The sequence below is a fragment of the Giraffa tippelskirchi genome, chromosome 13, assembly GCF_054371585.1.
Source record: "Giraffa tippelskirchi isolate mGirTip1 chromosome 13, T2T-mGirTip1v1.2.pri, whole genome shotgun sequence".
NCBI classification, from domain to species: Eukaryota; Metazoa; Chordata; class Mammalia; order Artiodactyla; family Giraffidae; genus Giraffa; species Giraffa tippelskirchi.
The window spans coordinates 113,580,250-113,603,464 of NC_137287.1; positions in this window are offsets into that span (position 1 = coordinate 113,580,250).

The following is a 23,215-nucleotide window of genomic DNA, read 5'->3' on the forward strand; positions in this document are numbered from 1 at the left end:
CCCACCCTCCCCTAATATTCACAGGGAGTTTATTCTGTGACTGGCACTGCTCTGGGTGCTGGAGAAACAGGAATGACCAAGACAGACCTGGGCCAGGCCCTTCGGATGATTCCATGCATTTGTTTGCTCAGGCAACCAACACGGACTGAGCCCCCACTGTACAACCAGGCACTGTTCCTGGTGTCGGTTCACAGAAGTGGACAAACAGAACAAAAATCCTGCCCCCTGGGACTTCCCTGGTGGTCCAGTGGTTAAGACTTGGTGCTCCCAACACAGGGGACCAGGGTTTGATCCTTGGTCAGGGAACTAGATCCCACATGCCAAAAACGAAGTTTACATGCCACAATTAAAGATCCCACACGCCACAAGGAAGATCAAAGATCCTGTGTGTGACCACTGAGATCTGATACAGCCAAATGAATAAATAATTGTTTTCAATCCTGCCCCCATGGAGTTTACACTCTAAACTAAAGACACTAAATAAGTCATTGCACGTATTATTAATTATAAACAGGTAGCTGCTACAATGGGAGAGTTCAGGACATTAAGAAAGCACATAGCAGAAGAAATCTAACCTGGTCACCCCCTGAGGAACTGCACTAACGGAGGCCTCAGGGAAGGAGGGCAATCAACAGAGAGTAGGGTGGGGTCAGGAGGAGCATTCCTGGTAGAGATTGCAGAGCAGGAAGAAAGGTTAATTCAGACCCCAAAAAAGACCAGAGGGAGGGGATAGGAGAAGGGAAGTGGCAATAAAACTGAAGGACACACAAGGCTCAACTAGATGGGGACTTGTAACTGAGGAGCTGGTCTTTACCCTGAAAGTCATAAGGAGCCACTGAAGAATTTTAAGCACGGGAGAGACACGATCCAAGTGTGTTTATAAAGCATGCTGCTGGTGGTTGGGCAGAGGAAAAATGTCAGAGGCATCAGAGTGAAAGCAGAAAGGCAGGTTTGTGAAACCAAGGGTCATTATCAATTAGATCCCTTAAACTATAACCTTGCTTAATAAATAATATTCTGGGGACTTCCCAGGAGCTAACGGCTCCACACTCCCAATGCAGGGGGCCTGGTTTCAGTCTGTGGTCAGGGAAATAGATCCTGCATGCTGCGAGCTCACATAACTAAGACCCAGCCCAGACAAACACATAAGTAATATTCTCAAACCTGCCTTCACTGACTAAGGTCATTTTAACTGTTCTTGCAAATGCACACCCTCAAACTTAAACAGGGCTTCCCTTGTGGCTCAGCTGGTAAAGAATCCACCTGCAACTCGGGAGACCTGGGTTTGATCCCTGGGTTGAGAAGATCCCCTGGAGAAGGGAAAGGCAGTTATCCACTCCAGTATTCTGGCCGGGAGAATTCCATGGACTATTAGTCCATGGGGTCACAAAGCGTCGGACACAACTGAGAGACTTTCAGTTCAAAAACTTAAACAATATAGTACAAGAATCCTCTAACTGTCCCTTATAGATAGGTGGCTCAGTGGTAAAAACCCATCTGCCAATGCAGGAGAGGTGGGTTCAATCCCTGGGTTCGAAAGATCCCCTGGAGAAGGAAATGGCAACCCACTCCAGTATTCTTGCCTGGGAAATCCCATGGACAGAGGAGTCTGGCAGGCTACAGTCCATGGGGCTGCAAGAGAGTCAGCTACAACTTAGCGACCCAACAACAACAGATGACATCTCTGACATGTGAGTCACTATAGTAATGATTGCTTAAGTTGTTTTTCAGGAACATAATCTTGCCCTGTTCAAATCAGCCGAGACCACTGACCATTTAACTGGGCTTGTTGGAGTGTCCAATGAATGACTTTTTATGGGCCCAAAACTTGACCCTCGCTCAGATCATGCTGACACTGCCATTTTTTAAACACGCATCCCAGGAAGAAGCACGTAACTCAGCTACACCTGTGCAGAACACAGATTACTTCACCTTTTTCCTGCCTCCCATCACCTTTCCCCACACCTCTGATCACCCTGCTCCTTGATCATACAACTATCCTGAGCCTCTTGCCCTCAGGGAAGTGGGTCTGAGACCTGTTCTTCCATCTCCTCACTTGAATGCCTCATGAATAAACTCTTTCTCGGCTGCAAACGTCAGCATCTCAGTGTTTGCCCTGCAGCGCATTGGGCAAACAAACCTGATTCAGTAACACTGAAGGCTGCTGCAGGAATCCAGGGAGATGATAGAGGTTTACATTACAGTAAAGGCCATGCAGATGGAGGGAAAAGACAGACAGAGAGGTTTGGGAGGTAGGCTCCACTGGTGAGGAAGCTGACTCTGTGAGTCAGGAATAAAGTATCAATACCACAGACCTGGTGCTTTGAACAACAAAATTTTATCATCTCACAGTTCTAGAGGCTGGAAGTCCAAAATCAAGGTGGATTGGTTTCTTCTGGGACCTCTCTCCTTGGCTGGTAGACATCTGTCTTCACGTTCACGGCTTGCTCCCTTAATGCGCGTCTGTCTCCAAATTCTCCCTCTTCATAAGTACACCAGCTACACGGATTATAGTCCACCTTAATGACCTTACTTTAACTGGATGAACTCTGGCAAGACCCTGTCCCAAATAAGGTCACATTCTGAGGTCCTGGGGGACAGGACTTTAACATGAATTGGGGAGGGACAGCATCAGCTATAACACTGATGAAACAAGTTCAATGAGGAGTGAGGAGAAGATGTAATAGCCTTTCAAGTGTTTAGGGAGAAGTTAAAGCAACTTCTCTTGCATGCTTTTAAGCTGAGTAGACTCTGTCTGATTGTTTTCTTTGCTTGTCTGAGGCCATGCTTTACAAAGAAGACCACATGGGTCTAAAATTCCCAATTTTCAGGGATGAAAATCCAACTCCAACAGAACTTCCTACCAGATACTTTAACGCAGGTAGGAAGGTAGGTGACAAAAGACCTGGGCTAGCTGCAAACATGAGCCAGTGGAATCTAAGGAGGGCCATGTGGAAGGCTGAGAAGGGACACATGGTAGGTTATGCGTTTTCCTGTCAATTTCCAAAAACGACCAGAAATTTATGTACAGCTTTCTTCTCAGAGGTCGCCAAATCTGACTCACGGTCACCCTGGGGTACTTGTTAAAATGCAGATTTCAGGGCCCCACCCTTGGAAATTCTGCAGTGAGCCCCTAGACCCCTACTTTTCTCACGTGCCCCAGGGGACTCTGGTTTTCAGTGGCATTTGGAACCTGCTTCTACAGAGGTCCTTTCTTGTGCTCTGCCTAAACATAAACATGTGCTCGGAGACCTGTGGAACCCAGTGGTTCTGATCTGGGGGGGACTGGCACAATTCCTAGCAAGTGATTATTTCACTAAATTATCTCAAGGCGGATTCTGATTTCCGTCTCTGTTCCTGCCTCTCAACTCTGATTACTTCAGCAAGTGCCTTTCAATTGCCCCACTCTTTTCTTTCTTAAAAAACAGCCTCCAACTTCAATTTTTTACAAAATATATCACCTATTTCCTATGTTCTGGAAGCTTTGTGCTTCCAATCTCAGGGACGGGTTTAGGAGGTTTTATTTCTCCCAGTTTTGATTCCTTTAAGTCAACAAAGACAGCCTTATATAACATTTTGATCAACCCTTTTTATCACAGGCAGAGATGGCCATCAACGGGGTTACTCAAATACCAATTTAGATTGGCTCCATGGCTGATGCTGTTTATTCTCTGCCCGTGGAGCTCCATACATTGAAGGCAGCATAGGGCAAACCTTGCAGTTCATCTCCTGTGAGTATGAGCACAGGCTAGGTCAGCATGCAGGGCAAAACAGAAGTCCCAAGGAGTTAATGCCCCAGAAGCAGCCCTCAACCAGTTGACAGACCAGAAAATGGTAGATAAATGCTCCAGCTTCTTCTTTGTTTCCCCATTGGAATAATTTCAAGACACGTTCTACACTGGTTTCCAGAGTTCCCCAGCTAATTTGAGCTCTGGTTGCTCAAATCAGCACCTCCCTTATCAGCTTCCTTCTCCTCCCTCTCTCACTTCCTCATTTCTTCACAAGTGTTTCCTGGGATCACCTCCCAAGGAAATAACTTGAACTCAAATCCTTGTCTCAGCGTCAGATCAGTTCAGTCACTCAATCGTGTCCGACTCTTTACAACACCATGGACTGCAGCACACCAGGCTCCCCTGTCCATCACCAACTCCCGGAGCTTGCTCAAACTCATGTCCATAGAGTTGGTGATGCCATCCAACCATCTCATCCTCTGTCGTCCCCTTCTCCTCCTGCCTTCAATCTTTCCCAGCATCAGGGTCTTTTCCAATGAGTCAGTTCTTCTCATCAGGTGGCCAAAGTGTTGGTGTTTCAACTTCACCATCAGTCCTTCCAATGAATGCTGCTGCTGCTGCTAAGTCGCTTCAGTCGTGTCTGACTCTGTGCGACCCCACAGACGGCAGCCCACCAGGCTCTGCCGTCCCTGGGATTCTCCAGGCAAGAACACTGGAGTGGGTTGCCATTTCCTTCTCCAGTGCATGAAAGGGAAAGTGAAAGTGAAGTCGCTCAGTCGTCCGACTCTTAGCGACCCCATGGACTGCAGCCTACCAGGCTCCTCCGTCCATGGGAGTTTCCAGGCAAGAGTACTGGAGTGGGGTGCCATTGCCTTCTCCGTTCCAATGAATAGTCTGGACCAATTTCCTAGAGGATTGACTGGTTGTATCTCCTTGCAGTCCAAGGGACTCTCAAGAGTCTTTTCCAACACTACAGTTCAAAAGCATCAATTCTCCAGCACTCAGCTTTCTTTTTAGTCCAACTCTCACATCCATACATGACCACTGGAAAAACCATAGCTTTGACTAGATAGACCTTTGTTGGCAAAGTAATGTCTCTGCTTTTTAATGTGCTGTCTAGGTTGGACATAGCTTTTCTTCCAAGGAGCAAGAATCTTTTAATTTCATGGCAGCAGTCACCATCTGCATTGATTTGGGGCCCAAGAAAATAAAGTCTGTCACTGTTTCCATTGTTTCCCCATCTAATTGCCATGAAGTGATGGGACCGGATGCCATGATCTTCGTTTTCTGAATGTTGAGTTTTAAGCCAGCTTTTTCACTCTCCTCTTTTACTTTCATCAAGAGGCTCTTTCGTTCTTCTCTGCTTTCTGCCATAAGGGTGGTGTCATCTGCGTATCTGAGGTTATTGCTATTTCTCCCAGCAATCTTGATTCCAGCTTGTGCTTCATCCAGTCCAGCATTTCGCATAATGTACTCTGCATATAAGTTAAATAAGCAGGCTGACAATATACAGCCTTGACATACTCCTTTCCCAATTTGGAACCAGCCTCCCAAGAAAATAACTTGTACTCAAATCCTTGTTTCAGCATCGCATCAAAAGGAACTCAAAGCAAGACAGGTACTATTCTAAACGGTTCTTCCTGTGCTAGATCATAGCTCTTACAGAACTCAAACTCAAGACTGTACTATATTTTGAATTTTATTACAGGATATTTAGGGCGGAACATTGTAGGCTATAAATGGTCTCTTCTGGCCATACTAAATCCATTGTGCAATGCAATGAGTATTCCCCTGAGACTTTGGGCCAAACTGGGCTTGAAGCTCAAATAAATTGGCAGCATCTGCAAACTCATTTTAATCAACAAATACCAAAACAGAGTTTCTGGAGGGGGGCCACTTCGGAAAATAGTATGGCAGTTTCACAAAAAAATATTGAACATTTACCATGTGATCCCGTAGTTCCACCCTTAGTCTATACCCAGGAGAACTGAAAATAGATATTCACACAAAAACCTGTAGATGAGGCTTCTCTGGTGGCTCAGTGGTGAAGAATCCACCTGCCAGTGCAGGAGACCCAGGTTCAATCCCTGATCCAGGAAGATCACACATGCCGAGGAACAACTAAGCCTGTGCACCACAACTATTGAGCCTATACGCTAGAGCCCAGGAACCGCAACTACCGAAGCCCATGCACTCTAGAGCCCATGCTTCGCAGGAGAAGCCACTGCGATGTGAAGCCCGCACACCACAACTCGAGAGTATCCCCCACTCGCTGCAATTGGAGAAAAGCCCACACAAAGCAACAAAGACCCAGAGCAGCCAAAATAATAAATGAAAAAAAAAAAAAACAACCCTGTAGATGAATGTTCATTGCAGCAGTATCCATAATAGTCAAAAAAGAGGGAAACAACCCAAACATCTATCAACTCAACTGATCAACAGACAACATGTGATGTATCAATACAATGGAATATTATTCATCCAGGTGGCTTCCCTGGTGGCTCAGACGGTAAAGAGTCCATCTGCAATGTGGGAGACCTGGGTTCGATCCCTGGGTTGGGAAAATCCCCTGGAGGAGGAAATGACAACCCACTTCAGCATTCTTGCCTGGAGAATCCCATGGACAGAGGGGCCTGGCGGGCTGCAGTCCATAGGGTTGCAAGAGTTGGACACGACTGAGAGACTCACACACACATTATTCATCCATAAAAGGAATGAAATATTAATACATGCAACAACATGGATGAAACTGGAAAACATTTTGCCAAGTAAAAGAAGCCTGTCATAGAAGGCCACATAGCATATGATTACACTTACACGAAATGTCCATAATAAACAGACTCACACAGACAGAAAGTAAATTAGTCGTTGCCAGGGACATTTGAGGAGTGACTGTTAACAGGTATGGGGTTTCTTTGGGAGGTGATAAACATGCACTAAAATTAGACAGTGATGATGGTTACATAACAACTCTGTGAATATGCTTTAAAACCATTAAACTATTATTTTACAAAGTGAATTTTATTGTATATAAATTATATATCTCAATAAAGCTGTTATTTAAGAGAGAAAGAGTCTCTGAAGTCCCTATGAACCTAGATCTCCAATTCTTTTTTAACAACTTTCTGATTTTCCTGAAATATCTTTTCAAAGCCATGTTACAACCTCAGAAGCAAGTGAAGCTAAAAGTCAGGCTGTGAGTCTTGGTGATGGTAACGTTGAATTCCAAGCAGAGTCTGGGCCTGTGAGCTTCAGTGGGCTCCCCAGAAAGGATGCAAGTGGATCTGAATCCCAGTGCGGCCACCTGCTGGTTCTGTGACCTCGCCAAGTTGTGTCTGGATACAGGGTTTTGAAAACATTAAATGAGATTATGTCTATATGAAAATTTGTCTCAGCCAGGCAGAGATCATTCTTAATGCACCATCTGATGGAGGAGGTTGCTCATGCATTGGATCTTTTGAAGAATCCAGATCTTCACAGCAATGAACCAGTTGGTTCAGATGTCCCTCTGGAACAAAGCCAGAGGGATTCTTTAATCCAGGAACTCTTAAGGTTGCAAAAGAATTCATTTAGTAGGACTTACTGTATAGCACAAGAAACTCTGCTCAATGTTATGCAGCAGCTTGGATGGGAGGGGAGTTTGGAGGTGAATGGATACATGGATATGTATGGCTGAGACCCTTTGCTATTCACCTGAAACTATTACAACATTATTAATCAGCCATGCTCCAATACAAAATAAAAGGTTTAATAATAAAAAAGATGGCTAGCAGGAAAAAAAGAATTCATCTAATAATCCAAATTTACAAATTCATCTAATAATCCAAATTGTTCATTTACAAAACAGAAACAGACTCACAGACTTAGAAAACTTGTGGTTGCCAAAGGGGAAAGTGAAAGTGTTAGTCCTTCAGTCATGTCTGACTCTTCACGACCCCACGGATTGTAGCCTGCCGGACTCCTCTGTCCATGGAGTTCTACAGGCAAAAATACTGGAGTGGATTACATTTCCTTCTCCAGGGAGTCTTCCTGACCCAGGGATTGAACCTGGGTCTCCTGCATTACAGGCAGATTCTTTATGATCTGAGCCACCAGAGGGTGGAGATAAATTAGGAGTATGAGATTAACAGATACACATTTCTATATATAAAATAGACAAACAAAGACCTACTGTATAGCACAGGGAACTATATTGAATATCTTATAATAACCTATAATGGAAAAGAATCTGAAAAATACATATATATAAAACTGAGTCACTTTGCTATACACCTGAAACTAACACAACATTGTAAATCAACTATAGTTCAATTTTTTTTAAGAATTCGTTTAGGACTGAGGTCATTCCCTGAGGTGAGGACAAACATATGCCACCAATTAATTTCAACATCATGATGTTTAACCAACTACAAAACTCTCAAAGTTTATAAACTAATTCCCATTTTACAGAAAAGAAAGAGAGTCTCAGAGAATCAAATGAGTGACTCCAGATTACATAAATAGAAGCTGGTGTTGCTGGGGCTTGGACCTGCATCTCTAGTCATACGATATGAACATAGGCAGAAGTCAAGCAGGGTCAGGGCTCAGGTGGGTCAGTATAAAGCTTTCAAAAGAGCAAGAATGAGCTGCTTCTTATATCAGAGAGGCAGAGAGTATGGCCATCTGAGATGACCCATGGAATGACCAGCCAATATCAGATTGGTACTGAAGAGCTAGTCAGTTTCCCGTGGAGTCCACATAATCACTGTTCTTGGAGGTCACAAGGTAAGTGCACAGAGAAGGAAATAAGACGTGGAGAGGTAACATACAGCTAGTACCTGGAGGAGGCAGAACTCAAACCCAAGTCTGTACAACTCCAAGTCGTACGTTCTTTGCCCCTTGGTAACAATTTGGTACGTGAGTGCTCAGTCGCTTCAGTCATGTCTGACTCTTTACAACCCCATGAACTAGAGCCCACCAGGCTCTTCTGTTCGTGGGATTCTCCAGGCAAGAATACCAAAGTGGGTTGCATAGCCCTCCCTCAGGGGATCTTCCCAACCCAGGGATTGAGCTCACATCTCCTACATCTCCGGCATTCAGGCAGATTCCTTACCCACTGAGCCACCTGGAAAGCCCATCTATTTGGTAGACAGCCCCAAATAAAAACACTTACCTTTAAAATTTTTTTCGTTGAACTTGGACATGGGTGGGGAGGACTGGAGTATGGCCCCCAAAGTAACAGCTGCTCCTAAACTTGCAACTTATTAGTTTTTAGCTATACAATGGAAATAAAACCTATGCCATTGAGTTGCTATGAGGAGTAATGAGTTGATTGACATAAAGCACCTAGCAGGTGCCTGGCATACCCTGAGTAGCCCAAATGTTGACTCCTTTCCTTCCATAGAAAGGCTGGTAGTCCAAGGTCAACAGTCTGTCCTCAGTTTAGACAAAAAGACAGAGGCACAGTTGTAACACACAGAATTACAAGACGGAGTGGGCAAGGTCTTAAGGAACAGCCAATCCTATCCAGTAGAAGACAGCTTGAGAAAACAAAACTCAGAGAGCAGTAACTTGTTCAGGGTCGTCCACTAAGACGGTTTGGTCATTTGGAGAAAAACTATTCTATATTCCCAAGCTCTTTCCCTCAACCTTGTGGAGCAAAAATGATTCCTTCTCTAGTAATCCTTGGCAATTTTTAATAAAGACACTTCTCTGGCATAAATGCTAACATTTCCTAAATGTGGCTAACTCTTGGATAATGCTGGCTAATCCTGGCTGATGTTAGATCCTCTAAAGCATCTTTTCCTATCAGTAAACTTTTTTGTGGGAAACTCTCATTTGCCTCGTGTTTCTTATGGAAATGTGATTTGTACATACATCCTCCCTGCATAAATATTTAGCTCATCATTGTGCCACACAAATTCCCTGCAAATTAGGTGGAAATCAGCTTCAGCTGACAGAAGCATCTATACTCATCCAGGGGAAAATCATTATTATTTAGAACTTATTAAGCCCTGACAGTACTGGATGGGCCTGGGAATTTCAATAAATACTCAACACAAGTATAAGCCCGATGCTTGAGCTAAAAGGTTGCTCTTGCAATTTCTACCTGCCAAGCAGCAGCAAAAAGTTGAGGAAAGAAAATGGGTTGAAACTTGGTTTTGCCAACTGCAAACTGTTGCAACAAGAGCAAGTCACTGAGTCCCTCTTTATCTATAAAATGGGTCTAACCATTCCCATCTCATAGGGTTTTTCATTATAAAGATTAAATGAGATAATATGTGTAAAGTATGTAAAAGATAATATGTGTAAAGATAATATGTGTAAAGATTCAGCACGAATCCTGGCACACAGTACATGCTCAATAAATGTTCATCTCTAACAAACTAATGAACCCCAAGTGGTGAGATGTGGAATTGCTGTTTACAATTTTATCCCACCCCACTATGCTACAAATATAACTGACTCCAATTTCAACTCCGTTTTGTTCGTTTTTTATTGGAGTATAATTGTTTTACAATTTTGCATTAGTTTTTGCTGTACAATGAAGTGAATCATCTATAAGTATACATATATCCCCTCCCATGTGTATCCCCCCCTCTTGGACCTCACACCCACCCACCCCCCATCCCATCCCTCTAGGTCATCACAGAGTACCGAGCTGAGTTCCCTGTGCTACACGGCAGGTTCCCACTAGCTATCTATTTTACACATGGCAGTGTGTGTGTATATGTGTGTGTGTGTGTGTGTGTGTGTGTGTGTGTATGTGTGTATATATATGTCAATCCCAATCTCCCAAAGGTTGCAGTTAACTCTGCCAATATGACATAAAACTATACAGAGGAACAGTTTCATCTAGCATGGGATAAAAGTCTACATGTTTTTTCAAATTGCATAGTTAGACTTTGCAGCCAATGCTGTCCATGTCCTGTTATACCCCCTCACACATCTCATTGTACCCCAGCAGCTTCCATCTGTCACGTGTGTTATCTCTGCGTATAAGAGTTTTGGCTCCAGAAACTGTGGTGGATAAATACCCCAGCTCCCTTGCCTCTTGTGTGGGGTCATTCCGAAGCATGTGTTTCCCCACATAGACTTTGCTGGCTCCTTCCTTCCCTGTTTCATGTCCCCACTGGTGTGACCTCCACTTCCCAAATAAAGTCCCTTCACTTGAATCTTGTCTCGGAGTCCAGGAGAACTCTGAAGGAGTTCAGGACATGCCACCCTAAAGTATGCTGCTTTGGCATAATGATTCTTTTGAGCTGAAGGCACCTGAGAAACTGCAGGAAGGGTTCTCTGACCTCCCCTTTTCTACCTAAAAACAGGCCATAAAGTTTCCCATGAGAAAGGCGCCCTCTCTGTACCGGGAAGACAAGAATATTTTTATCACCACAGATTTGGAACAAACACTGAAAATGGTTCTATACAAACAAACCAGCTAAAATAATCCTATCTTCCACTAGTCTCCCCCTCCAACAGATCTCCTAGTCATTTCCCCACAATTTACTGCCTCTGATCTAAACCCCTGTGTCTTGTCATTTCTTCACAAACTTATCATTTCTTTGTCTACAAGGTATAAAATTTTCTGCTCTGATCACTTCCTCAGGCCTGCGTTTTCTTATGAAAGTCCCATGTGCATGTAAAAATGTAATAAAACGTGTTTTCTTTTCTCCTGTTAATTCATCTTATGTCAGTTTTAATCCTTAGGTCCAGCTTAAGAGGATAGGGAAGAATTTTTCCTCCTCTACAACTCAAACTGAGTCACACACATGCCAGGTTCGCAGGGCTGTGCCTGAGGCTCAAGATCAAACCAAGTATAACGTGGAAGTAAAAATCATCCCCATTCCCTGAAGGCTGGCTCTGCAGAGTGCCAAGCGCCATATATCCAACAGCACACTGCAATCCCACGTGCTCTTTCATTCAGCCTGAAAAAATGATCTCCCCACCTGCCCCACGTACACCTGGCAACACCTATCACCACCTCATTCTCACAAACCAGAAACCTGGATATCAATTTCAATTTATCCCTTTTCCTCCTCTGCCCTCTACCACTTCCAGCTATTCATTCACCACATCCTGCCAATTTGATCTCCTACATCTCTCATGAAATCGATCACTTCTCTCCATCCCCACAACTGCTGAGCCAAGCAAGACCAGCACCATCTCGGCCTTGACCATTGCCGTGCCTCCTAACTATTGTCCCATATCTACCTTTGTTCCCTGCGATCAATCCTCTCTCAGAACCACAGCTAGAGAAATCTTTCTTTGGAACTGCAAATGATCATATCAACAGTGAACACTTAGGGAGCACTTACTTTGTGCTGGGCATTGCTCGGATCTCATGACTGCCCCACTTAAAATCTCCCAGTTCGTTGGGCACTGAGGATAAAATCCCCAACTCTTTGCTTGAGCCTACCAAAGCCCTGCATGATATAGCTCCCCCCTTTTCTCCACAGCTCTTTCTCTTACTATTTCCCCCACTGGATCGAAAACCAAAGGGTCTCTTTTTGGACAATTGTGTGCATCAGTTTTCTGCTCTTATTTCTTCATGGAGAACTGATCTCAAAGAAGAACACAGCCAGACATTAGCTAAAGCACTGAAAATAGGTTTTACTCGGTAACCACTGACAGTGGGGAAAGTGCGGAGCCCCATTCTGATGTGTGCAGAGGTGACTGGACATTTTAAAGGAAGAGTAACAGGGAGAGGGAGGATCAGAAAGAGTTTGAACAGAGCCAGGAAACTGAAAAGTTACAAAAAGTGGGAAAGTCTGGTTGGTCTATATGCAACCCACATGGGTTTGTTAACTGGCACCTATTGAAGTTAAGCTCCTACCCTTCTACAGAGATTGGGAGATGGGCCCTATCTTCAGGTGCGGTCCGGAATAAACAGTGAATTAATTCATTTGGCAGCCTTGAGTTTTTTCACGTAGGAATTTTGAGGGCGCTAGGAATGTAGCATTGAGCTGTTAGAAGCTATGTTAGTATTCACTTCCCAGGTGGCGCTAGTGGTAAAGAACCCACCTGCCAATGCAGGAGACATAAGAAACATGGATTTGATCCCTGGGCCAGGAAGATCCTCTGGAGAACGAAATGGCAACCCATTCCAGTATTCTTGCCTGGGTTTCGAAGAGTCAGACACAACTGAGCGAATAAGCACACACAAAGTGTGTATAGGCTGAAGTTGAGTCCTACCAAGAAGAGGGCTCAGAGAAGGCTGGCTAGAGTTTGGTCAAGGAGAGAATCTTCATCACTGACTTTGAATGTCTGTCAGTGCCAGACCCTCATACTCACTCCAGTCCTACCTGTCATCTTTCAAGGCCCTGCTCCAAAACCTCCTCCATTAAGAGGAAGCCGTTCCTCCCTCGGGTGCTCATAGGAACACTTGGGATGAGCATGAGATTAAGGGTGGTTCTATTCATCCCCCTTCACCATCCATAGGTTCTTTAGAGCAAGCACTCTCCTCTACCTCCCACAGGTCTGGCACAGGACCCAACACACAGTAGGTGTTCAGAGAATGTTTGTTGAGTTAATTAATGAAGCCATCCAGCCTTAATCACAAATATTCAGGAAATTCCCTTCAAACCACCTTCCCCCCGGGGCCTGCGGTTGATTGGACAATTACTCCAGAGCTGGAACAAATCACCCTCAGGCGCTCGATAAAACTATTCAATGAATGCTGCTGACAAAGGAGCTGATTGTGCTGCTTTGACCCTGAAAGTAATTACATGCACCAGCATCCATCTGCCTGCAGGGTGGCCCGGAAGGGGGTCCTCACCTTGATGCAGCTCTATCTTCTAAATAAACTCAGAAGAGCAAACATTGTCTCTTCCCCCCGGGTCGACGTTGCTTGTTAGAAATCAAACCGAGGGCAAGTAAGAGGTATAATCTGCACATGTTACCGTCTCCCCAGGCTCAGCTGTGCCGCCTTAATCATCTCCATCTCAGACACCAAACACTGTTAGCCCCCTACTCCAGGCAAAGTCAGCAGGACAGCCTGGGATCAAATGACTGCTCTGCCCTCAGCCCATCATTGGGCTTCCCAGGTGGCATTAGTGGTAAAGAACCTGCCTGCCAATGCAGGAGATGTAAGAGACATGGGTTTAATCCCTTGGTCGAGAAGATGCCCTGGAGGAGGAAATGGCAACCCACTTCAGTATTCATGCCTGGAGAATCCCATGGACAGAGGTGCCTGGGGTCCTATGATCCATAGCGTTGCAAAGAGTCAGACACAACTAAAGTGATTTAGCACACACACACACACACGCATGCACAGCCCATCACTGTCACTTGCGCACATCAGCCACTCCTGGCCCCATGACCTTCTTCCTCCCATGCTGAAAAACTGGACATTATCCTTGGTGCTTCTCTGTCTTCCTCCATCCATCCATTCACTTGGTCTCTCGACAAGCACTTATTGAACAGCTAGGAGAAGCAAGTGGGTGGTGCTGGGTTTGTACTAATGAACAAGACACGCACCATCCCTACCCTCATGGAGCTCATCACCTACACAGGGAAATGGACATGAACCAAACAGACATACAAGTGTTCATTTTAAATGCAACACACCAGAAATTCCCTGACACTCCAGTGGTTAAAACATGGCTCTTTCACTACCAGGAACTGGGTTCCATCCCTGGTGGGGGAACTAAGATCCTGCGGGCCCCACAGTATGGTCAAAAAAATTATAAATAAGTAAATAAAATTAAGATCCTGCAACCCACACAGTGCAGCAAAAAGAAAAAGAAAGAAAGAAAATTAAACATACCTATTACTTGCTGTATTCTTGCCTGCACCTATAGCGAAGGAATGTGACATAGAGCGGGAGGTAATTACCAAAGGCGGTCTTCGAATTTCTCTCCACTTGACCAAACTTTAGAGTCTCCTCCTGACTCTAGGCCCATGAACTCCCTCTTCTTAGAGCACTTACTTTAGAAAATTCATCATTGTACATTTTTTCTCTGTCCCCTTGAGATGTAAATTTTCTCCCAGCCTCTTACCAGTTTTACTACCCAGAAATGTCTTTCTCAAGGACATGGAGCCATCCCTTAGAAATATAATCATCAAGAAAAGCAGTACTCGTTTCCAAGTCTCTGCAGGAAGGTAAGAGCCTCGCTTCGAGAAGCACCAGTTAGCAGACACAGGTTGCCTAATCACATAGACTGATGTGGCCCCCTCTATTTTTCCATTACCCTACACCCAGAGTTTAAAAACCCTCCTGCCTTTTCTTTCAGTGGAGTTGGATTCAGTCTCTCTCTCCTATTGCAGTAGTCTCCAGTAAAGTCTTTCTTCCCTGTTTACCTCTGTTGAGGGCAATTTTTTCTTTGGCATCATACAGAAATGAATAAAACATGGATCCCGTCCCCAAAGAATGCAAAGTCTGATAGGAAGACAAATTAAAACTTTCAAAACTGTAGTAAATGCTATGAAAGAAAACCAGAGGAAGCTATGAGAGGATGTAACAAGGAAAACACATCTACATGAGAAGGAAGAACTCATGAGGAGTGATGTTTAAACTGGGACAAGCATCTTTCTATTCTAGGCTGAGGGATAGTACACACGAAGGCGTTTGGATCAGTCAGCTTCAGATATATGAAGTCCCTGTCTCCATATAATTCCTGTCATATTTACACACGTGTCTTTTCTTTCATGGATCAAAGCTCAACTCTGTCTGCTCCCTCAGCTCAATAACTTTCCATGGAACCCAAGCATCCCCTGAAAAGTCCATAGCCTCTTAACTTCCTCGGCCTTGGGTCAAGATTGTGGCTAATCTAATCCTTTCACCTCTCCAATTGTATGGAGAGAAAATGTCCCAGTGCTTTCTAGGGTGTGACAGAGGAGGGAGCTTCCTATAGGAGCAAGTGGAAGACAGCTTAGAACATATGAACAAATAGTACTCATATGACTGAGAGTCAGTTCACAGAGCTGAAATAGAGTTGAACAGGAAATGCCACGTTCTCCTGTGATGAGCTGGGCCCATGCCCAGTCCACACAGCAAGAAACCCAAGGACCTAAGGCTGGAGCACAGAGCTTAGACCCATGACCCATGGAGCCTCTGCCACCCTTAAAGCTCCAGTGATGGCAGCTGGCAAGGGAGGGCCTGCTGTCCTGCGAGCACCACCTCAGGAAGGAAGGAGTGGTTGACATGCACAGCCCACTGCAGCCTTGCACACAGCTCCCAAGACCCCCTCACTGTCCTTGACTATGACCTCTCTGATGGTCAGCTTCTCCTGGGGAGAAATAAGAGCACCTTCCCATCACCTCTGACCAGTCTTTTCCAGCTCTCTTGACTGCTGGCCCCAAGCACAGGATTGTCTCAGTCAGACCTTCCTCCTGGGTCATGCTTTACCTCTCAGGGCCAAAGCCCTTGTCTCTTCATCTGCCAAAACAAGACCCTCCTTTTTCACCCCTAGGTCAGGAGACTGCTTTGGTCTCTGAGCAGGGGCCCAAGCCCTCAACTCCTCCCCTAGCAGAGTCAGGAGCTTCCTGGAGAGAAGGCTGCAGCCCAGCAACCCTCTTGGCCTTGACTCTTGCTTCTGTGATGAGCTCTATCTGCATCCTGTCAAGGGCAATGAGTTACCGTGGAGGTGGGGCAGGGCTTTTTTTTTTCTTTAATTCAATTAAGCCACATGCTGACTATGATACTTTCTCCACTATCTAAGGCAGCAGGTTTCTTTGCAATTACTTCCCTTCTGCTGAGGCTGCACGTCAACCAAGGGTCTCCAGGAGATAGAGATGAGGTTGTGGAATCACAAAGGCAATGTAATGGGGGAGGGGACAGACCAGAAAGACTAGAGGACTGACCAGGGAATACCTGAAAGAAAGACCAACCAGGGGACTTCCCTGATGGTCTGGTGGTTAACCATGTCATGTGGGTTCAATCCCTGGTTGGTTAGGGAAATAAGATCCCACATGCCACAGGGCAACTAAGCCCTGTACTGCAACTAGGCTCCAATGCAGCCAAATAAAGAAAAATAAATCAATATTTAAAGAAAAGAAAGATCAACCAGGAGTGGGCAGCACAATGTGACCCTGGACAAATCATGCCTGGGAACCAGTGGAGATGTGACTTCCAGCTGCTTGCAAGAGCTTTACAATCTGGGAGGTGGCAGGTTATGTCTTAATTTGTATTTCTTCAAAAGCAGACCCAGAGACAAAGATTTGGGTGCAGGCAGTGAATTTGGGAGGTGTTCCGGGGAAGCACAGTGAAGGAGTAGGGAGTGAGTCAGGGGAGTGAAGGCAATAAAGTACTCATTAATTAGCAGATTGGTCATGGGGCTGGTGGAGCTCAACCCCATCCAGAACTCTCTAGGAAGACTATATAGCACACATCTGAGAAATATCCCCAGGAGCAAGGAAGCCAGCTGTTCATTCACTGGAGTGGTTGAATGATCATTTTCAAAAAGATGTCCACATCCTAATTTCTAGGACCTGTGAATATGACCTTAATTGGGAAAAAAGGTATCTGTTACTGTAATTAAGGATCTTGAGATAAGAGCACCCCAGACTATCCAGGAGAGACTTAAATCCAATGACCTTAGATACACAGTAAAAAAGGGAAAAGGCCAAGTGAGGTGAAAGGCAGAGACTGGAGTGATGCAACCACAGGCCAAGGAATGCTGGAAGCAGCCAGAAGCTGGAAGAGTCAGAAATGACTCTCCCCTAGAACCTTTGGAAGGAGCCAGTCCCTGCCAACATCCTGATTCCAGACTTCTGGCCCCAAGAACTGGGAGAAAGGACATTTCTGTTGTCTCATGCCACCCAGTTTACAGAATTTTGTTACAGCAGCCACAGAACATGGATACATCCACCAAGTCCCATCCCTCCTTGGTTTAAGTGTTATTCCTGAGGTTAGTCCCCTGGCATTGCCAGGCTGCACCACCAAAGGCTGAGCCCGAAAAAGACTTGTTCTTGTGGTGGGAAGCCATCACCGAAGATGAGAACTGCCCAGTGAACCTGAACTGTAGATGACCTGACCTCTGCTGGGGAGGCGGTTTGAGGAGGGAGGTGGGCACTGACAGCATGGAGTGCTACAGGATGGCTCAAATTGGATCCAGGCCAGCTTCCAGTCTACCTGACTGTGTTTTCCGTGGGGATCCCCATTAAGAAGCAGGCTCCTCCTCAGAATCAGCCCCTCAGGTAGGAAAGATGTGCCAGTTGTGTATCCGCATGAATGTCCCCCCTCCCAACACACACATCCTTCCAATGCCCCTGTGGTATATGGAGCATGTGTTGGGAGGAATAACATCCCATGCTCCAAAGATGTCCACATCCTAATCCCCAGAACCTATGACTATATGACCTTATATGGCAGAAGGGACTCTGCAGGTGTGATTAAGTTAAGAATCATGCGATGGGAAGATAAGCCTGGATTGTCCAGGTGGGTCTGATGTAATCCCAAGGATCCTTACTAGAGGAAGAGGGAGGCAGGAGGGTCAGGAGGTCACAGTTGCAGAGAGAGGAAGATGCTATCCTGCTGGCTCTGAAGCTGGAGGAAGGAGCCATGAGCCAAAGAATGCAGGAGCCTCTAGCAGCTGGAAGGGGTTCTCCCCTAGAACCTCCAGAAGGAATGCAGCCCTGCTGACACCTTGATTTTAGCCCAGGGAGACCCATTGCAGACTTCTGACCTCCAGAACTATAAAGAGAATAAATTTGCATTGTTTACAGCCGCTGAGTTTGTGGTAATTTATACAACTTTGGATATGTATAGATTTTTTGAAACAAGGGATTCGCCTGTGGGCTGAGAGGAGTGGGATGACCAGAAGAGCATTTCTGAGCTGTGAGTTGATGTGTTACTTCCCCACCAACCCCGTCACAGTTCACTCTGTTGCTTTCTTCTCTTCCCTCCTCCCACCCCAAGTCTCTGAGTTCATTGCCTGAGAGAACAGACAGGACGTGACCTGAGCAGGGGAAGCAGAAACAAGACACCTACCTGGTTTGGGTGTCTGCAAGCCTGTGTTCTTGCGGGACATTAACAAGTGTGTGAGAGGAACACAGCCTCTGGGGGGAGAGGCCAGGCGGGAGGGGCTGGGCATGGCTAAGAGTCCACAGAGCTTGCACCTCGTGTGTGATGTGATATTTAAGATGGAACAAACCAAACTTGGGGGAACATGCTGAGTACTTTGGGGGCTGTCATCAGAGCTGGGGACCAGAGGAACCCCTGTGGGTGGGGGAAGGGTTTCTGCTGAAGGGCATACATGTCTCTGCCATGATCTCAGGGCATCTTGGGCAACCAAACGATATCCTCTTCCTCGTAGGCCAAGGAGGAAACTTAGCTGGGATTCCAAACCTTATGGATGGCCGGAGGCACCAGCTGCTGGGGCTGAGCTGACCCTGCCCTGTGGAGGCCAGCCAGAAGCTCCTGGGTTCTCCGAGGCAGTGCCTGGGTCTGTGGGTTGAAGGAGACACTCTCCAACCCCACACCCTCAGCCGAGGGAGTGAGGGGGTGTGGACCCCAGGAGGCCTGTGAGGAGGCTTCGTGGTCATCCCTGTCCCCAGTTCAGGCTTCTCACTAGTGTCCTTGTTGGCAGTGCAGCTGCCATCACAGAGGGTCCTGCCAGACCCCTCCCACACAGCACAGGACGGCAGCAGAGAAGCCCTCTGAAATAACTGAGGGGACACTTTAGAGGGGCTTTATCACCAGCAAGAGGCCTCAGAAGGGGCTGATGCCAAAACAATTCAATTGTAGGCGGGATGGGTGATCTCATTTCACAGCCTGGGGAGGCTTCCAGCTCACATTTGCAATAAAACATTTTATGGGGAAGAAACAAAATGGAAGCAAATTTGAGTGTAAGAATAAGCAGTGTTTTAGAGTTCTGTATCATTAGCAGAATTAGATAAATTCAAAACATAAACCAGGAATAATAAGTCCCATCTCTCGGGTCACCCCGTGTACTAAATGAGATCTATTGTGTATAAAGGACCCACCAGAGTGAGTTATACAGTCAGTCTACTACATAACCAGAGGATCATTTTTAACCCCACCCCCCATGGCAAAATTATTCCCAGTGATAATCATGGAACAATCAGTAATAATTACTTTCTCAATTCATTATTTAGTTTTAGAACCACTAACAGTTATCAGTGATAAAGGAGAAATTCAACATTACATATATATCATTCTGATTCAATAAAATATTTACTGTAGGAACTGAAATTGGTACTTACCAAACAAATTTTTACAGCTCACAGTATATACCCCATTTCACTGTTCTAAATTTAAAGCACAAATAAAAACTCCAAGTGGTCACATAGCATGATAGAATTAAAGTAACATAATAGTGTTTTTCACTGTTTAATTCCTGGGCTGTCATTGTTATTATTGAGTTGACTATTTAAATGCAGGGATATGTATACCAATGGCATTAGAGACCTGCCTTGGGCCCAAAGTGAACTTGAGTGATTCTGAATCATCAGGAACTTACTTTCCCAATGAACACATGTAGTTGAGCCCATAGCTCTAGAGGGATGACTGTATAACGTGGGAATGTATTTGATTAAATGCCATGTACAAATACAATGTTTATAAAAGAAAATGTGATTAAAATATGTGAGTCTGAAGCTTGCATGTATATTAAAACTCAACAGTAACCAGAGCAATTTAGATCATAGTTCAACTGAATATTTCAGGGTGAAGGAGTGTTTGATACAGTTTAGAATTGCCAGTGTGTCATGATGATAAAAAAACAGACTGGATAAACAGGGTCCTCCTGTATAGCACAGAGAACTATATTCAATATCCTATGACAGACCATAATGGAAAAGAATGTTTAAAAAAAAGAACGTATATATATGTGCAACTGAATCACTTTGCTGTATAGCAGTAATTAACATAACACTGTAAATCAACTATACTACAATTAAGAAAATTTTTTAACACAGATTGGCTTTGTTGGCTTTATTGTTTCTATATCCTCTATAGATAACACACCCCCTTGTTCCCTGCACCCAGGCAAGTATCCCATCCTCACACACCACTAGTGACTGGACCCCTTCTGTTCTTTGAGAAAAATCATTATTGCTTCAAAAAGTGAAAAGAGTTCACACAGATTGTCTGCCGTTACTCTAACAGCTTCAGATGTATTAGCTCATTTAATTCTCAGTACACATCTACACTAGTGGTTAACTGTCCTTACTTCCATTTTACAGATGAGAAACTGATGCATTCAAAGGCTTAGATGTTGTATGTGGAAGTGCTTTGTACACTGTAAGTGTGGGACAAATATTTCTAAGTTGGCAGTCATAACAGTGAAGCTTTCACATATCTGGTGATGACAATGGACCAGAAATACCAGGGAGAAAAAGAAGGGTAGATGTTTATGAGGCTGTTAACAACCTGGACAGAATACCACAGCCAGATTCAACGGTGCCAACATTCTGTTCCCAAAATGGAGCCCGTGAAGACGGCCAGACGGTGTGACCAGAGTCCCCGGTGCCAAGCAGCCAGCTGCCAGAGACGCGGTCCAGCTCACAACCACAGCAAGTGTGTGGGTGTAGAGAAATGGCCTCAGCGCTCACAGTCCCCTGGAAACCAGCAGCTGCCAGCCCCTGCCCAGAGCCAGGTCACACAAGACTGTGGACTCTAGCATATTCACAGGGGCGAACTGAGAGAGGCAAGGGACCACACAGCTGCCCGCAGGAATGCCCACCTCGACCTGTGGGTGAGATGAGGAGATCTGGGCTATCCATGAACCCCTCAGTAGAGGCAGATAACACAGAAGCAAGCTGCTCTTAACAAAAGCACTGTTGGTGAATACCCAGGGCTCAGTCTGGAAGCTTCCATCTTTTCCTTTGCTGGTTTGCATTTATTTAATGCATGCCTCATAAAGCCACTCTTTTCTGCCCACTAATGAGTCATCAGTAGTTGAACAGTTAGTTAGCTGGAATGGAGTACAGGGAGAACTGGAATGCTCACAAAGGGGACCAGAGCTAGAATCCCTAGATTACCCACCATTGACCCCGGGAGCAGCTTGACAATCCCAGAAGGACCTCCCCCCGGAAGTCCAGCAGGCCATCCTTCCCTTCAGCTCGAGAATGATCTTGCACACCTCCAAGGATGTGCCGTGCTTAGTCACTCAGTTTTATCCAACTCTTCTCGACCCCATGGGCTGTAGCCTGCCAGGCTCCTCTGTCCAAGGGATTCTCCAGGCAAGAATACCAGAGTGGGTTGCCATTTCCTCCTCCAGGGGATCTTCCCAACCCAAAGATTGAACCCGGGTCTCCTGCAATGCAGGTGGACTCTCTACCATCTGAGCCACCAGGGAAGTCACCTCCAAGGATAGGGCATGCCCTGCTGCCAGAAACAATTGTGGACATCTCAGACAGTGAGATAAAGCAGCCCAAGCACTCCACGCTGCCCCGTCGCTACATGCAAGCCACACATATGGCTGGGACAGTCTTTCAAAGACCTTCCATGAAGCACCATGCTGCCCACCATGACCCACCCTCCCCAATCAAAATTAATCCACCCCTCCATGTCACCCAGCCCTTGTTCATACAGCACACACAGCTGCCTGTGTTTCAGCCTGTTTTATTACTATAACGACCTGTCTCCCCCATTTGACTGTGAGCTCCTTGAAGGCCTTCACTGAGTTTCCATCTTGATACCTGATCTCCAAAATGCTTTAAAATTCTTTTGTTAAAAAAATGCAGTTCAGGAATTCCCTGGCAGTCCAGTGGCTAGGGTTCAACCCCTGGTCAGGGACCTAAGATCCCACAAGCTGTGAGGCCATAAAAAAATAAATAGTTGTTGGGTTGTTTTTTTTTTTTAATGCAATTCTTTAAATAAATGGGTCTTGTTTTTTCACACACAAAAAAAATGTAATTCTCTAACAATAATCGCCAAGCTCCCTCCTCTGTCTCTCCCCCTCCCCCCACCACTTTCTCTCCCCCTTTCTCCCTCCCCCTCCCCACAAAGAGGACCCTCCCTTCTGTGCTGTACACAGGGCTAGATCATCAGCCACCCCTCTCCTCCCACACCCTCTAAATGCAATTCCCAGCTTCACTCCAAATCCTAAAAAAGGAAAATTCAAAGCAATGGTTTAGAGATCTCAGATAAACTTTCTAGTGCAATCTTCTGTCCTGATGGTTCTCAAGCTTGATCAGGTGTGAGCATCCTCTGGAGGGCTTGTTAAGACAAAGGGTTTCAGGACATCCCCGCTAAAGAATCCATCTGCCAATGCAGGAGACATGGGTTTGATCCCTGATCCGAGAAGATCCCTTATGTCACAGAGCAACTAAGCCTGTTCACCGCAACTATTGAGCCTGTGCTCTGCAACCCAGAAACTGCAACTACTGAGCCCACATGCTGCACCTACTGAAGCCCCCACACCCTAAAGCCCCTGCTCCACAATAAGAGAAGCCACCGGAATGAGGAACTGTTGCAACCAGAGAGTAGCCCCCACTTGCCACAACTAGAGAAAAGTCAGTGCAGCAACAAAGACCCAGCACATCCGCTGGATCATCAAAAAAGCAAGAGAGTTCCAGAAAAACATCTACTTCTGCTTTAT